An 11,080-nucleotide genomic window follows, 5' to 3' on the forward strand; every position below is an offset into this window, starting at 1 on the left:
GCCTGTATACACCCAGCCCTCCATATCTGTGGATGCAGAACTCGTGGATACAGAGGGCTGACTGTACTACATCATTTCATATAAGAAACTTAAACATTTTGGTAAAAAAAAAATCCATGGGGGCTCCTGGAACCAATTCCCTGAGGATACCGAGGGATGACTGTAAATGTTAATTGCTCTCATTATTAATGACTCAGCTTACAAATACGCCTTTTCCTTAAAAACATAACCTCAGTCCCACATTTTCCCTTCCGGTCTCATCCTTTCCTTTTTACCCCTTGCTGTTCCTTTTCTGTCTCATCTTGGCCATAGACTCCCAGGTTCACCATGGTCAGGTCAGGGGCCTGAGGAGAGCGGTGAAGATTGCAGTGGTAGCCGGTGGGGTACAGGAACCAGAACACGATTGTGGGCAGTAGTAGACTCAGTGAAGAGTTGAGTGAATTGCGTCTCCCAGTGGATTTTAAGGTCTTCTCTGTTGTGTCCAGTATCCTGGGTGTCCAGTCACCAGGAAAGCACAAAGTTCGGGCTCTTCTGGGCCCATGTGGCAGGGTGGGCACAGCAGTTTGAGTGTTGAAGTGATAGGCTGAGGGGATAGGGCCAATAGGGGCTTAGAGCAGGGATGAGGGGACCACAGGGCCAGCAGGCTGTGGTCAAAACTTTGAACACTGCATCTTTTGCTTTTTGAGGTCAGTTGCCCAGAGTGGAGGGGTGGGTAATGGAGATTCAGGGGATATTAGGAGAGACAGGAAACCCTCTCAGCAGCCGCCCAGCTGGGCCTCTCAACTGCAGAGGGCCATGAAGCATCTAACACACTCCTTGAGACTGTGGTCATGACTTCGGTGTCTTGCTGCCAGCAACTGTGTGACTTCTCCCCATTCTCTTTGTGGCTCATTCAGGATTTTTCTTCCCACCCAGCTTCTGCATAGTGCCTTTTCGCTGAGCGTCTCCACTTGAGTGTCTTCTGCCATCAACAACTCTCTGAGTATCATTGGTCTCCAGAGCTTTGGGACCAGGCTTCTTGCAGACTATTAATCTGTGGCTCAGCATCCCATCCTGACCTAGCCTGCTGTGGCCAGGTGGAATGATCAATGGAATAAGCATAGTGACCTGTGTTGAGGGAATGATTCAGTAAGGTGGCATCACAAGCTCTGGGAGTCCTAGGATGGGCTCCCAATTGGGCAGCTCATCATTAAGGCACCACCTGGGGTCTCCAGGGTGATGGCAGGGGTAGTGTGGAGGGAAACTGAGCTGGGGTCAGAATCCCTTGGGAAGAACAGGATCTGCAGTTCAGAGAATCAGGAGGTAGGACACAGGCTGAGGGAGAGATGGCTAGGTTCTGGGGCCTTTTCTCTGTTTGACCTCTACAGGGCCTAGTTGGGGCCTACAGGAGGAATTGCAGGGAGGGAGCCAGAGAGAGGTGAGACCTCTAGAGTCAGAAAGCCTGACCAGGCTTAGGAGGGAGGGAGCATAAGAGTTACGTATAATTGCTGATTCAATTTCTTTACTTCCCACTTTCTCCTTAATTCACTGTAGTATGGCTTCTTCCTCCATAATCTCTTAGAAAAGGTAAGGGCACAAAAGATAAGGAAGTGAAGATGGGAGGGGAGAGGTGACTGGGATACAGAGAGAGTTATTTATTTGTTTAATGAATTAGCAGAGACTTGTTTGTAGGCTGATGGGGGAAGCCAATAGGGAAAGGGATTAAAGGTGCAGGAGATTGTGGCCAACTCAGAGTGAGGCTCCTGGGGGAGATGAAAGGGAGTGGGCCTTGGAGCATGGAGGTATGGCCGTCACAAAGGGAAGAGGAGAGCAGACTCCCTGGAACAGGAGGGAAGGAGTTGAGGATGGCTATGCCTGCAGATGGGTGAAGAGGTAAAGGTGGGACATAAGAGAATTCAGAGTTCAGAAGGCTTTTAATCTCTTGAAGCAGGAGTCCAGCTCTGCTGCTGAGAGTAGAGCAAGGAGGCTGGTGAGATAGTTTTTGGAATTGGGAAAGATACCTCGGGAGGTACAGGAGGATGACCAGTCAGGGCTAAGAGCCCAGTTGAGGCTGATGATCATGAACTTGTAATATCAGTCAGGGTGTGTGCGCTCCAGCAGCACCCACGGGACAAGTGAACACTCAGAGAAAGCACTGTTGCATTCTTCTACTAGGTTAAGATGGGCAGAAATGATGGAAGAATAGTGAGGAGACTAGCAAGAAAGTGTATGTGGTGAAGGCCCAAGGAATCCAAACTGGGTCAGGAAAGAAGTGAAGATAGAAAGGGGTAGGGGTCAGTGGCCTAGACCCCATGAAAATGGGTGGAGTGGGGTGGGGTGAGGTGGAGTAGATGAGAGAACTGGGATAGGGTATCATAGCTGTACCAGTTTCTAGGGCTCCCATAACAAAGTACCACCAACTGGGTGGCTTAGAACAACAGAACTGTACTGTCAGTTTTGGAGAGTAGAAGTCCAATATCAAGGTGTCAGAGCCATTTCCCTCTGAAACCTGCAGGGGAATCTTTACTTGACTCTTCCTAGCTTCTGGTTTGCCAGCAGCCTTTGGCCTTTTTGGCTTTTGGATGCATTACTCCAGTCATCCATCTTCACACTGTCTTCCCTTTGTGTCTGTTTCTGTGTCCAAATTTCTCCTTTTTATAAGGATGCTGGTCATATTGGATTAGGGCCCATCCCAATGACCTCGTTTTAACTTGCTTACCTCTATAAAGATCCTATTTTCAGATAGGGTTACATTCTGAGGTACTAGGGCTTAGGACTTCAATATACTTTTATGGAGGGACGCAATTCAACACAACAGTAGCTGAAGAATGAAATGGAGTCAGTGAATTTGAGAGTTTTACGAGCTGACAGGACTTGCTAGTGGGCATGAGAGTAGATAGTTGGGTGGCCTGGAGGGAAAGTCACTGAAGATGAGGTTGAGGAATTAAGAGGCTGTGGAGGACAGTATGTGGAGGAGGCAGGGAGCAGCCAGGATAGAATGTGCTGAGCATTCTCACTATCTGCCTTGGAGGTGGCACGTACAGCGAGGCCCCTTGAAGTGGGGCCTTCAGAACAATATGACAAGGAGTTATATACTTCCCATATGCAAACAGGCACCAAGTCCTGACAATTTTGCTTCCTAGGTCTCTCTCCATTCCCACAGCCTCTGCTGATTTGTGCCCATCATTGTCTTAAAACAGTCTCCTTGTTGGTCTCCCTGCTTCACTCCCCTCTGAACTGTCCAAACCAAGCCAGTGGCTGTTCCCTTTGTTTAGAATGCCCTTCTGCCAGATACCTGCATGGCTGTCTCCCTCCCTCCTTTAAGTCTTTGCTCAAATGTCACCTCAATGAGGCCAACTTTGACCACTCCATTTAAAACTGCAGTCGAGTACTTCTGATATCCCTTACCCTGCTTGCTTTCTTTTCTTTTTTTCTTTCTTTCTTTCTTTCCTTCTTTCTTTCTCTTTCTTTCTTTCTTTCAAATATAATTTACTTCTTTAATGTTTTTGTTTACTGTCTGTCTCCTCCTGATGGGAATGTAAATTCCAGATGGGCAGGAATCTTTGTTTTGTTCAGTGATATAACCTATGGATGTTGAACATTGCTTGGCACATAGTAGGTGCCCCATAAGTATTTAATAAGTGAATGAATATTGAGTCTCCAAGTGTGTGGCTAAGCCTCTGGGCCATACCCACATCTGTCACTCTTTTGTTCCCTTAGTCTCTCCATGCCCAGATTAGAAGACAAGATCCAAGTTCATTCATTGGATGGCCTGAAAGGATCCACTTTATTGGTCACTTACATGCCACAGTCCATCTTCAGCTTGGTCCCCTTGGACTCTGGGCTCTGGCCACACTAACTCCTCACTCTTCCCACTTGCCATGAGATTTTTCTGCCTTCTGTCTGTTTAGAACTCATCAAGATTGTTCAGAGGATGCCAGTGGCACTCCGTCTTCAGGGCCTACCTCCTCACTCCCCTCTTATTTGCCTGGAACTCTGGGATCAGGCCTGATGCTATAAGGCATCGCCACTCCCAGGTGATGTCTGGCTGCACTTCTGAGTCTGTCCACAAGATGACAGCATTTGCGAAGAAATGGCCCATCCCTTCCCTTTGTAGGGTCTGTGCAGAGTCGGGACACAGGGTAGTAGTGGCTTGATATTTGGCCTTCAATAGACTTAGTGACCTCTCAGTTATTCAACAAATAGCTAATTATCACCCATAATGTGACAAATATAGTCACTGGGCTCGGAAGCTCCGGCCCCATGAGGGCTATAAGCCATATATATAGGTGATTTCATTATTGGTGCGGTAAGTATAGAAATTAGGGAAGCTCATTAGATTTCAAGAGTTCAGAATCCCTCGTCCAGTCCTTAGGGACAGGCAAAGCTTCAAAGAGAAGGAGGTAATGCCTGTGTTGAATAAGAGCTTTGACTTCCCTGGCGGTACATTGGTTAAGACTACGTGCTTCCAACTCAGGGGGCACCGGTTCCATCCCCTGTTGGGGGAACTGAGATCCTGCATGGGGGAACTGAGATCCTGCATACCGGCACGGACAAAAAAAAAAAAAAAAAAAAGCTGGAAGAAAAGTGGAAAGGACATTCGGGGTGAAGGGCAGGCATGAGCTAAGGCACAGAGGTGAGAAGAGCTTAGAGATGATCACTGGAGCATGAAGTTCAAAGCGGGGAGTATGAGGAATGAGGCTCAGAGGAGGGTGGGGTGCTGGACTGGAAAGGCCTGAGTGCCTGGCCAAGGAGCTTGCACTTTTTCTTGAGAGTGATGGAGGTCTCTGAAGGCGATAAGGAGGGAGTGATGTGGGATATCAGATTGATGTTTCAGAGGGAGCTCTGGCTGCTGCAGTGTGGAAAGTGGATTGGGGACACAGGGCGGGGACACAGGGCGGGGAGAGCAGTGAGGAGGCTGCTGCAGGGATCCAGGGGGAGATGGTGAAGCCAAAATTATGGCTGGAGACGGCCCTGGAGAAGCCCCTCCCAGCCCACAAAAGCTTTCAAGGCTTGGCCCTTTGAAAGGGTTCTTGGCCCTAGGCAGCCTCTCCTCTGCCATTTGAGCCACCTCAGCCCTTCTGTTCCTGAGACTCCTTTGGGCTCTATCCTAGCTCCTCTGGTTATTCTGGCTGGAACCAGGTCTCTGTCAGTTTCCACGTGGAGGCCGCAATGTCCTAGGTCCCTCTCAGTTGGTAGATCTGTAACCGTCAGCTCAGCATACACGCCAGTCCCTCTGAGTGTTATCCCTTCATGCACCTTCTTCTTTGACTCCAGATGGGAGTGTGACTGAGGGGCCTCCTCCACCAGGGAGCCAGAGTGAGCACTGGTCACTCGCTGCCATGCCCCCTCCACCAGAGTTCGTGTGCGCACATGTGAGTGAGTGTGTATGCAAGTGCATGCATGTGTACTGTCGGCAGGACTGATGCCAAGGGAAGGGTATCCCTAGAAAGCAGAGGGGCATCACCTGAGGAAAGGTCTGGAGGTAGGAAAGTACAGAGGGGTGTTTGGGGAGCAGGGGGGATGTTGTTAGCAGGGTCTGGCAGGGACGGGTCAGGGCCTGCGAGGTTGGGCCTGGAGCCATGACCGCATACTGCCAGAAGGGGGCGCCACAGCCAGGTTTTGAGCAGGGATTGAGAGTCACCTTCATTCAGTCTCATGAATATGCACGAAACCTGTTGAATTATGCAGATAGAAAGGATGTAAATGTATGTGCAAATTTGGTGCTGCCCTCCCCGTTGCTATGGAAACCAAAGAATAGCAAGTGGGGGGTCCAAACCCTAGGGAGACCAGGCTGGAGAGACTGGAGACCTGGAGACTCTCCTCTGTCGCCTGCTTTCCCCATTCCTGCTGTTTTGATCTCATTCTCTGTCTCAGTCTGTCTCCCTTTGCCTTGCTCTCTCTCCAACTCTCTGCCTCTCTCGATATTTCTCTCTGTCTTCTCCATCTCTACTTCTCCCTCCTGTTTTTCCCTTCTGTCTCCTAGTCTCTGAGTGTCTGTGTCTGTATATTGTTGACTCCATGTCACAGTTGCTCTATGACTCAGACACTGTTTCTCTCTGACTCCATGTCTCTCCCTATCTTTGTCTCTGTGTCTTTAATTCCATAGCTCTCCCTCCTTCTGCGTCTCCCTCTCTCTGTGTCTCTGACTCTCCCTCCTTCTGCATCTCCCTCTCTCTGTGTCTCTGACTCACATCTTTAGTTCTCTGCAGCTCTATTTTTGTGTCTGACTCTGTGTCTATTTCTTGGTCTCTCTCCCAGGTTCTCTCTCTCTTCTCTTTTGCTCTGTCTCTCTGAACCTCTTATCCCAATGCTTGTCTCCATCTGATGGGAAGGACAGGAAGCTGCACATCTGCCCTTGCCTGATGGGATGCTCCACCCCTGGCCCAGCTGCCCACATGTTCAAGGATTCCTAGGCGCTCTCCCCACATAAAATCCTGTTTTTGGTCTGGCCCCTGTCACAGTGTTGCCACAGGATCCCCGTGACAGACCCAGGCTGACTGCCAGGACACCAGGGCTCCCAGCCTCTGCCTGCTGTGTGACACTTACTTGTGTTTCTCCCTCTCTGGATCTGTAGCCACAGCTCTCTCTCCTTGAAGCTGGTGGGCACCTTGAGGCAATGATGTGCTGGGAATAGGGAATTGAGAGACAAGTCTTAGTGGTTCACCCATCTGGCCCTCTGCCCAAGGGCTGACTTGAGGGGCCTGGTGGGGCCCCAGGTATGGGGGCGTCTGGGGCTAGTTGAGACAAATCCTGGCCCCCAGAGAAGACTCCTTGCTGAGCCACAGAGTCAAACAGCAGCCTTGCCACAGCCTATCCATGCTCCTGCCTGCTGCAGCCTCAGCCATCCAGTTCCCTGTCTGGGGTCTTTTGTTTGCCTCTCCTTCATTTGGTTTGTGTTTGTAGAATACCTATTTCACAGGTGCCTTCTGCCTTCACAGATAAACGTGATATAGAAGTGACATCTGGACTTTTTGTATCCCTGCCTTCCCAAGAAGGGGCTCTTTGGTCCAAGTGAGGAGCCTAGACTCTTCAACCCCCAGTTTCCTATCCCTGGTGGCCTCAGTTTGGGGGTGCAAGAGTCATGGATCAAGGTTAAGAGAGACAGAGACATGCCTCCATACAGGGTTTGGAATGGGGTATGGGAAGCTCAGAACAGGACTTGGGGTGAGGGAGGGCCAGAGTGTTTTGAGGGCAGGTAGACCACCCTATGTAGAGGTGGAGGGCTTCCCCTTTTGGTCCTGGGCTCTGGGCAGCTTGCCTTACCTCCAAGCAGGCTCTATATATGGCGGATCTGGCTTAGGCCCAAGTACAGGGGTGGCCAGAGCAGTCAGGGCAAGTCCCCCCTTCCTCCAAGAGGCTGCCAGGCTGAGCCCCGAGCAATCCTGCCCCTCCACAAAGGACACAGACACAATCATTATTCCCACTAACTGTGACTCACCCACGTTCAGGCCCGGGTGGGATCCCGCTGCCAGGAATTCCATGTGTGAATTAAAAACCTCCCCGGACACCCCGCCCCACTCGACCTGGGCCAGTTGTGCCAACCCGGCTTGGAGCAGGGTCAAACAGGGTTGTCTGGGGGGCTGCAGGCAGAGCTGGACACGGGGAGAGGACAAGGCGTCAGGAGAAAGGTGGAGAGACAAAGACTGAGAGAGAATGAGGTAGCTAGCTAGATGGAGAGAAAGACTTGACAGAGGAGACACAGAGACGGGGATGGGGAGAAGCCAGAGCCAGAGGGGGCTCTAGTACCCACCAGGCTGGTGCTTAACACTTGACTGGATTATCTCATTTAACTGAATCTTCACAACAGTCTTAGGCATTAGGCATGATTATGATCCCATTTCACTCCTGGGGTAATTGAGGCACAGAGACATTAAGTCACTTGCCTGAGGCCCCAAAGCCATTAAGTGGTGGAGTAAGTATTTGATCCCTTCAGTCCCTCTGAAGAGCCAAGGAGAGAGGCAGACCTAGTGACAGGTGGAGACAGATTCCCACAGCAGCACTCCCAGGGAATTTGGGAATCCTGGAATCATCAGGCAGCTGTGCAGGCCGAGGGCCTTCCCATCAGGCCAGCAAACATGTGGGCGGCTTCCTGTCCTTGTTGTCGGAGATAAGGACTGCGGCAGAGAGAGACATCAGAGCAGGGAGACAGATGGAAGGGGAACTCCGGGCCACAGAACTTATGGGACCTTCCTCCTCCCTGCCACCCTGGGGTGCAGCCTGCCCTGCTCCTGCTTCACATCCAGCCCAGCCAACACCTGGTTCTGGTGGGGCCCAGGCTTGAAGGCTCCTTCTTTCTTTCTCATGTCCTTGTGGAGCGTGCTAGTTGAGAGGCACTTCTGCCCCACATCTCTACCTCTCTCTTTTCTTTCACTATTGAGAAATCCTTCCCATTGTCTTACTTCAGCCCCCTACGATAGCTTTTGCAATAAGAGATCAAGATTAGAATTTGGGGATGCTTTGATATGGGGGGGTCAGCCTAGTATACACTGAGGTTGCCTGAGCACACAGGGGAGGTCCCTGAGGGCTGGCCTTGGTTGCCTTCTGGTTGGATGCCCTTTCTGGTTGGTATGGGGAAGAGGATCATCGGCCCAGCCCGTGGGGACCTAGAGGGCTGAGCTGTCAGTGGCAGGGAGGATCTGGCAAGAAAGAAATCAGGAGCTATCCCGGGGGAGCTGGGGAGTCAGCGTTATGGTTTCTAATGTCTTAGCCCTGGTTGCAATTACCCCCAGGGTCTCCAGGGCTCCCTGACTTCTGTGGGCTTCCGAGCTCAAGAAGGCTCAGGACGCTTCTGAGAAGACCAGAAACCAGGGACTCCGGTATGGAAGTGTGGAGGCAGGGGAGCTTTTCCGTTCTCTTCTTGCCCTGCACTTGGCTGAGAGGTGCCAGACCAAGTAGGGCTCCGGGACAGCAGGGAGGCTGGGGAAGGGGGGCCCACCCTCTGCTCACAGGCCCCTGTGGAGGGGCTACATCAGCCAGCTCCATAGCACCAGCTTGGCCCCGCTGGCCTCATCCCACTCCTGGCTGCTAAAGCCCAGGGCTCTTTCTCTCAGCCTCACCAGACTCCTTTTTGGTCCCGTGACAACCCTGACTCCTGGCTCTCCCTCTGCTTCTGGGGCTAACCCTTTCCCTGCCCTCTCTGTCTTTTAATCATGCTTCCCAGGGTTTCAGCCTCAATTTTCTCCTCCCCTCCCCCTTGTCACTCCCTTTCCCTGCTGTCTGATCTATCTTGTCATCTTCCAGCACCCTCATAGTGCTCAGGTCAGTCTGAGATGTTGATGAATGTCCGTGCAACCAGCACGAGCCAGAGTAGAGGGCCCTGGGAGCTGTGGAAGAGAGACTGCACGCCTCCAGCCACCCGCCCTCTCTCAACTTCTCTGCCCTCTCCATCCTCGCCCCTGCTGGCTGTCATCCCACAGACGCTTCAGCTGGCCATGTCAAGCCCCAATCCCCTCTCCAGCTCTGTGAATGGCACCATCATCTCCCAGCCACTCATGCCAAAAACCTGGGAGTCCTCTGTGCTTTTGTACACAGTGTTCCCTCTGGGCCTGGCACACAGTAGGTGCTAATAAATGGCTGTTGAGCTGAATTTAACTCAATTTTCCCTCTTGAACTCCTCCACTGCCTCTGTCTGTTTCCCTGGGGCTTGGTGTCTCTGGCATTCAGTCTCCAAATCTCTAATCTTTGTCTTCTGAATCACCACAGTTGAGTTTCTGGGGGGAAGTTTCTCCGTTCTCCCTCTGCCCCAGGGAATCACAGGGTGTCCAGGAATGGAGCTGTGGGAGATGAAGTCTCGGGGCCACATGGCCCTCAGTCTGGTTTGGAAATCCCAGACTTCTGATCAGGGAGGCAGCTCTACAGCAGCACGGATCAAGGTGCGCTGGCACTGGACAGGGACAATCCTTTAAAGACATGTGCTTCCCCCATGAAGAATGGGAGGTGAGGGAGATCAGGGCTCACAGGAATAGGGAGAGAGAGGGAGGGAGGGAGGGACTTTGTGTTTCTGAGCAGGGAATTAGTTTCATGCAAATTTTTGCAACGCAGATGAAAAACTTCATCTGTGATTGTGTAAGTTTGTGTTCTTGCTCCCATCTTCCTGCACACAGAGCTGCTAACCCCTGGTTTCCCTGTCCTCCCCTGTCCCTCTCTCCCCAACACCTCTGGATCCTCTACCCCCTCCCTGACCATCTGCTTCTCTTTCCAGACAGCCCGGAGCCTGGGATCACCTGGGGTGAGGGGCCTTGGGAGAGCCGACCCCGGACTGAGTGTCCAGGGGTCCTGTTCTCTGTGTATAGGGCAACACGGGGGTACCTCCAGGGTCCATGGGAGCAGATGAAGAAGATGAATCTGAGTGGCCACCCTCTGTCCCCCAAAGCCCTGTACCATCTCTTCAGCCCCATGGCCCTGCCCCGATCAGGCTGGAGGTCTCTCTCCCACGGGTCACTGCAAACACCTCCTCCCCAGCTGTCCCACCTCTAGCCTTAGCCCTTCTCACCGCCCTCTACCAGCAGACTCAACTTTCTCGCTAGAAGGCAAATCTGGTTCTGTTCCTCACCTACTTTATGCCTTTCCAGACCTGTGTGACCTTGGCACCAAAGGCACTTCAGGATGTGGTCTCTGAGCCACTCAGGATGCCTCATCCTTCTGCCTTCTAGGTTTCTGCTTAAACCCTTACTGGATACCAAACCCTGTTTCCTATCCCTCGAGGCTGTGACCCATTCAGATAGGCTCCCTCTCCTGTATCCTGGGACTCTACTCCCCCAGGTTCTGCTTGCATCATTCATTCATTCACTCATTCAACATTTATTTAGACATATTTCACATGGTAGGAGCGCCTGTTCTGTGCCAGACCCAGCTCTAGGTGCCTGGAGGTGGAGGCCACAGGGCTGCCCTCATGGAGCTCACAGGTGCCACGCAAGTAACTAGGTAGGTGAACATCACACTAACTGCTCTAAGGAAAAAGTATGGCACTCTGGGGGAGGGCAGAGGGGCTTAGTCTAGGCTTCTCTTAGGTGACATTTAGGCTGTCATCTCTTCCCTGAGGGGCCTGTGGAGTCAGACACGGCACTGTCACATGGACAAACTAAATACTTACCTATTT

This window comes from Monodon monoceros, unplaced genomic scaffold (genome assembly GCF_005190385.1).
Source record: "Monodon monoceros isolate NGI ecotype Baffin Bay Population unplaced genomic scaffold, NGI_Narwhal_1 Super_Scaffold_5, whole genome shotgun sequence".
In the NCBI taxonomy this organism is placed as follows: domain Eukaryota; kingdom Metazoa; phylum Chordata; class Mammalia; order Artiodactyla; family Monodontidae; genus Monodon; species Monodon monoceros.